This window comes from Pristiophorus japonicus, unplaced genomic scaffold, assembly GCF_044704955.1.
Source record: "Pristiophorus japonicus isolate sPriJap1 unplaced genomic scaffold, sPriJap1.hap1 HAP1_SCAFFOLD_592, whole genome shotgun sequence".
Taxonomy (NCBI): domain Eukaryota; kingdom Metazoa; phylum Chordata; class Chondrichthyes; family Pristiophoridae; genus Pristiophorus; species Pristiophorus japonicus.
This window is the reverse complement of record NW_027254501.1, coordinates 1-6,520: the sequence shown is the minus strand read 5'-3', so window position 1 is coordinate 6,520 and position 6,520 is coordinate 1. Positions and strand designations below refer to the sequence as shown.

General features: G+C 52.5%; 2 non-coding genes across 2 annotated transcripts; both read left to right on the top strand.

Annotated features, from left to right (window-relative positions):
• Positions 1-73, top strand: trnat-agu (transfer RNA threonine (anticodon AGU)). The gene has a single exon. It is a non-coding gene; the product is annotated as a tRNA-Thr (tRNA).
• Positions 74-4,968: 4,895 nt separating this feature from the next.
• trnat-agu (transfer RNA threonine (anticodon AGU)) lies at positions 4,969-5,041 on the top strand. The gene has a single exon. It is a non-coding gene; the product is annotated as a tRNA-Thr (tRNA).
• The last annotated feature ends 1,479 nt before the right edge of the window (positions 5,042-6,520 follow it).

The following is a 6,520-nucleotide window of genomic DNA, read 5'->3' as shown; positions in this document are numbered from 1 at the left end:
GGTTCCATAGCTCAGGGGTTAGAGCACTAGTCTAGTAAACCAGGGGTCATGGGTTCAAATCTCACTGGGACCTTTGCATAATTAATTTAGTATTTAAATTCCCATCTCTAATTTGTTATTCTCTCTTCCGCCTCTGACTCTCCATTCCCAGCTGCCTCTTCCTTTTCAGATTCTCCCCTTCTCACTCTCTCACACCTTCCCCTCTCTCTTCCCTTCCACTCACTGTCTCCCCTTCCCTCTCTTATTTCATTCTCTCTCCTCTCCTTACCCCCTCTCTCCTTCCTCCTCTATCTTCCCTCCCTCTATCCCCTCCCCCTCTCTCCGCTACCCACTCTCTCACCCCCTCTGCCTTTTCCCTCTCCCGTCCTCTCTCTTTCCTCCCCTCCCTCCCTCCCCACCCCCACTCTCTCTCCCCTTCCCCTCTCTCTTCCTCCCTGTCTTCCCTTCCCTCTCTCTCTCACTCCTTCCCCTTTCTCTCCCCTTCTGCTCTCTCCCCTCCCCCTCTCTCCCAATCCTTCCCCTCTCTCCCCCCCGCTTCCACACTCTCTCACTCTGTCCATCCCCTCCCTCTCTTTCCCCACCTCCCTCTCTTCCTCTCTCTCTCCCCTCCGCTCTCTCTCCCCTTCCCCATTCCTCTCTCTCCCATTCTCCCCTCTCTCTCACTCCTTCCACTCTCTCTTTTCCCTTCCCCTCTCTTTCCTGCTCCTTCCCCGACCTGTCCCAGAGCGGGTGACTCCATAGCTCAGGGGTTAGAACACGGGTCTTGTAAACCAGGGGTAGTGAGTTTCAGTCTCTTTGGGGTCTACTCAAATTAGCTCAGTATTTAAATTCACCGTCAATTAACAGCAGCTTTAATTATAAATATTAATCAGCTCCGAGACCGACACTGGAACAACAAGCTCCACTCACACCCTTCCCCCTCTCCTCTTCTCGTCTCTCTTACACTCTCTCTCCCCTTCCAAATCTCTCTCCCTTCCCCATCATGACCTGTTTTACATCTTTTTACCCCTCTCTCACTTTCCCACTATCTCGCTTTCCCCTTCTCTCGCTCATTCCCCTCTCCCTCCTTCCCCTTCCCTTGTCACAGCCTCGCTCCTTCCCCCTCTCTCCCCTTCCCCCCTCTCTCACTCCTTCATCAGCAGTGGGGAAAATGTTGGAATCAATTATTAAGGATGAAATAGCAGCACAGTTGGAAAGCAGTGACAGGATCGGTCCAAGTCAGCATGGATTTATGAAAGGGAAATCATGCTTGACAAATCTTTTCGAATTTTTTGAGGATGTAACGAGCAGAGTGAACAAGGGAGAACCAGTGGATGTGGTGTATTTGGACTTTCAAAAGGCTTTTGATAAGGTCCCACACAAGAGATTGGTGTGCAAAATTAAAGCACATGTTATTGGGGGTAATGTACTGACGTGGATAGAGAACTGGTTGGCAGACAGGAAGCAGAGAGTCGGGATAAACAGGTCCTTTTCAGAATGGCAGGCAGTGACTAGTGGAGTGCCGCAGGGCTCAGTGCTGGGACCCCAGCTATTTACAATATACATAAACGATTGAGATGAAAGAATTGAGTGTAATATCTCCAAGTTTGCAGATGATACTAAGCTGGGTGGCAGTGTGAGCTGTGAGGAGGATGCTAAGAGGCTGCAGGGTGACTTGGACAGGTTAGGTGAGTGGGCAAATGCATGGCAGATGCAGTATAATGTGGATAAATGTGAGGTTATCCACTTTGGAGGCAAAAACACGAAGACAGAATATTATCTGAATGGTGACAGATTAGGAAAAGGGGAGGTGCAACGAGACCTGGGTGTCATGGTACATCAGTCATTGAAAGTTGGCATGCAGGTACAGCAGGCGGTGAAGAAGGCAAATGGTATGTTGGCCTTCATAGCGAGAGGATTTGAGTATAGGAGCAGGGAGGTCTTACTGCAGTTGTACAGGGCCTTGGTGAGGTCTCACCTGGAATATTGTGTTCAGTTTTGGTCTCCTAATCTGAGGAAGGACATTCTTGCTATTGAGGGAGTGCAGCGAAGGTTCACCAGACTGATTCCCGGGATGGCGGGACTGACATATGAGGCGAGACTGGAGCAACTGGGCCTTTATACACGGGAGTTTAGAAGGATGAGAGGGGATCTCATAGAAACGTATAAGATTCTGATGGGACGGGACAGGTTAAATGCGGTTAGAATGTTCCCGAAGTTGGGGAAGTCCAGAACCAGGGGACACAGTCTAAGGATAAGGGGTAGACCATTTAGGACTGAGATGAGGAGAAACTTCTTCACTCAGAGAGTTGTTAACCTGTGGAGTTCCCCGCCGCAGAGAGTTGTTGAGGCCAGTTCATTGTATATATTTAAGAAGGAGTTAGATATGGCCCTTACTGCTAAAGGGATGAAGGGGTATGGAGAGAAAGCAGGAAAGGGGTACTGAGGGAATGATCAGCCATGATCTTATTGAATGGTGGTGCAGGCTCGAAGGGCCGAATGGCCTACTCCTGCACCTATTTTCTATGTTTCTATGTTTCTTCCCCCTCTATCTCCCCTCCCCGTCTCTCTCACTCCTTCCCCCTCTATCTCCCCTCCACTTCTCTCTCACTCCTTCCCCCTCTCTCTCCCCTCACCCTCTCTCTCCCCTTCCATACTCTCTCTCCCCTTCCCCTCCCTCTCTTTCCCCTCCCTCCCACCTCTCTCCCCTTCCCCTCTCTCTTCCTCCCTGTCTCCACTTCCCTCCCCTCTCTCTAACTCCTTCCCCTGTCTCTCTCTCACCTCTTTCCCCTCTCTCCCCTTCCCTTTCTCCTTTCACTCTCTCCCCATTCCTTCCCCTCTCTCTTTTCCCTTCCCCTCTCTTTCCTGCTCCTTCCCCTATCTTTCCCAGAGCAGGTGGTTCAAATCTCATTGGGGCCTACCCAAAATTAATTTAGTATTTAAATTCCCATCTCTAATTCATTATTCTCTCTTCAGCCTCTGCCTCTTCACTCCTCCACCCCGTCCCGGTTATCTCTTTCTTTTCAGATTCTCCGCTTCTCCCTCTCTCTCTCTCCTTCCCCTCTCTTTATCTCCCCTTCCATTCTCCCCCCTCGCTCTCTCACTCCTTCCCTCTCTCTCTCCTTAATCTCGCTTTCTCCTTTCCCTCTCTCTCTCCCCTGCCCGTCTTTCTTCCTCCCTGTCTCCCCTTCCCCGTCTCTCTCCCTCACTTCCACTATCTCATTCCCCTTATCCTAGATCACTTTCCCCTCCCCCTTCTCTCTCTCCACTTCCCTTCTCTCTTCCTCCATGTCTCTCCTTCCCCACTTTCTCACTCCTTCCCCTCACTCTCTCCCCTTCCCGCTATCTCACTTTCTCTGTGCCTCACTCATTCCCCTTGCCCTCCATCCCCTCCACATCTCCCTCTCTGTCTCCCCTCCCCCTCTCTCTCTCTCCCCCCTCTCTCCCCTTCCCCCTCTGCCTTTTCACTCTCCCTTTCCCTCTCCCTCTTCCCTCCCCTCCCCCTCTTCCTCCTTTCTCTCTCTCTCTTTACCCTTTCTTTTCCGATTCTCCCCTTCTCTCTCTCTCCCCTTACTTTCTCTCTCCCCTGCCTCCTCCCTCTCTCGCCTTCCCCTCTCTCTCGCTCCTTCCCCTCCGCTTCCGCCTCTCTCTTCCTCCCTGTCTCCCCTTCCCCCTCGCTCCCTCACTCCTTCCCCTCTCTCTTTCCCCTTCCCCTCTCTTTCCGACTCTTTTCCCGCTCTCTCCCTCACTTCCACTATCTCATTCCTCGTATCCTAGATCTCTTTCCCCTCCCCCTTCTCTCTCTCCAGTTCCCCTCTCTCTTCCTCCCTGTCTCTCTGTCATACATGTAACCTCCATGTAAAACCACTGCAATACTGAATAGACTTAAGCAATGCACATCTTGACCACAGGGGGCGAACTTGTGGGAGACACTCCTTACCTGGTCGTCCAGGTACATAAAGGGAGGTCCCACGCAGGGTCATCACCTCTTGGTCCTGTGAATAAAGGTACAGGTCATGGAGTGACCTAGTCCACAGAATTTGCCTCGTGTGGGTTTTGTGCCATTGAGAAAGAACTTTACGCTCTCATTCCCCACCTTTCTCACTCAATCCCTTCTCTCCTTCCCCCCTTTCTCACTCCTTCCCCTCACTTTCTCCCCTTCCCGCTATCTCACTTTCCCCGTGCCTCACTCATTCCCCTCGCCCTCCATACCCTCCACATCTCCCTCTCTGTCTCCCTCCCCCTCTCTCTCTCTCCCCCTCTCTCCCTTTCCCCCTCTGCCTTTTCACTCTCCCTTTCCCTCTCCCTCTCTCCTCCCCTCCCCTCTCTTCCTCCTCTCTCTCTCTCTTTTTACCCTTTCTTTTCGGATTCTCCCCTTCTCCCTCTCTCTCCCCTTCCTTTCTCTCTCCCCGCCTCCTCCTTCTCTTTCCTTCCCCTCTCGCTCTCCTTCCCCTCTCTCTCACTCCTTCCCCACTCTTTCCCGTTCCCCCTCTCTATCACTCCTTCCCCTCTCTTTCCTGTCCCCCTCTCTCCGCTGCCCACTTTCACATCCCCTCTGCCTTTTCACTCTCCCTTTCCTCTCCCGTCCCCTCTCTTTCCTCCCCTCCCTCACTCCCCTCCGTCTCTCCCCTTCCCCTCTCTTTTCCTCCCTGTCACTCCTTCCCCCTCTCTCTCACTCCTTCCCCACTCTCTCCCCTTCCCCTTTCTCTCAATCCTTCCAATTGCTCTTTCCCCTTCCCCTTCTCTCTCTCCCCTTCCCCTCTCTCCTCCTCCCTGTCTCCCCTTCCCCCTCTCTCTCACTCCGTCCCTTCCCTCTCTCCCCTTCCCCCTCTCTCTCACTCCGTCCCCTCCCTCTCTCACTCCTTCCACGCTCGCTTTTCCCTTACCCCTCCCTCTCTCTCTCCCCTTCCCTCTCTCTCACTCCTTCCACTCTCTCTTTTCCCTTCCCCTCTCTTTCCTGCTCCTTCCCCTGTCTTTCCCAAAGCAGGTGGCTCCATAGCTCAGGGGTTAGAGCACTGGTCTAGTAAACCAGGGGTCATGAGTTCAAATCTCATTGGGGCCTACTCAATATTTAAATTTGCTGTCAATTAACCAGGGCTTTAATTATAAATATTAAACAGCTCTGAGACCAATCCTTCAACAACAGATTCTCGTCTGTCTGACACTCTCTCTCCCCTTCCAAATCTCTCTCTCCCTTCCCCATCACGACCCGTGCTACATCTTTTTACCCCTCTCTCCCTTTCCCACTATCTCACTTTCCTCATCTCTCACTCTGTTGTGTATCTGTAAAACTTGCTCTCCCATGTTCCGCCACCAGGGAGTTCATCCCCTGAAGTCCCAAGGGATTCCATTGGGAGCACTGTGTATAAGCCGCCCCTAAGGCCTGTTTCTCACTCTGGAGTGTCTTATTAAAGACTGAGGTCACTGTTACTGTAACCTCCCTGTGTGCAATCTCATCTGTGTTAGGAACACAATACACTCATTCCCCTCTCTGTCACTCCATCCCCTCCACCCTCTCTCTGTCTCCCCTCCCTCTCTTTCCACTACCCACTCTCACCCCCTCTCTTCCCTTCCCCCTCTGCCTTTTCCCTCTCCCTTTCCCTCTCCCTCTGACCTCCCCACCCCCCTCTTCCTCCTCTCTCTCTTTACCCTTTCTTTTGGGATTCTCCCCTTCTCCCTCTCTCTCCCCTTCCTTTCTCTCTCCCCTGCCCCTCCCTCTCTCTCCTGACCGTCTCTCGCCTTCCCCCTCTCTCTCACTCCTTCCCCTCCCTCTCCCCTTCCCCCTCTCTCTCACTCCTTCCCCTTTCTCTCCCCTTACGCTCTCTCCGCTCCCACTCTCTCCCACTCCTTCCCCTCTCTCCCCCCCGCCCTTCCACGCTCCCTCTCTGTCCATCCCCTCCCTCTCTTTCCCCAACTCCCTCTTTTCGCCCCTCTCTCTCTCCCCTTCCCCCTCTCTCTCCCTCCTTCCACTCTCTCTTTTCCCTTCCCCTCTCTTTCCTGCTCCTTCCCCTGTGTTCCCCAGAACAGATGGCTCCATAGCTAAGGGGTTAGAGCACTAGTTTCGTAAACCAGTGGTAGTGTGTTCAAATCTCACTGGGGTCGTTCAAAATTAGCTCAGCATTTAAATTCACTGTCAATTAACAAGGGCTCTAATTATAAATTTTAAACAGCTCTGAGACCAAACATGAAATTACAGGCTCTCTTTCTCCCTTCCCCATCGCAACCTGTTTTACAACTTTTTTTCCTCTCTCTCCCTTTCCCTCTTTTTCCCACTCCTTCCTCTCTCTCCCTCTCTCTCCCCTTCCCCCTCTCTCTCCCCTTCCCCACTCTTTGCCCCCTCGCCTCTCTCATTCCTTCCTCTCTCACTCCCCACTTTCCCCTCTCTCCCCTTCCCTCTCCACTTTCTTTCGCTCACTTGTCCTCCTCTCTCTCCTTTGTCCTCTTTCTTCTCTCTCTCTCCCCTCCCCCTCTCTCCATTACCTACTCTCTCCCTCCGATCGCTCCTTCCCTCTCTGCCTTTTCACTCGCTCTTTCCCTTTCC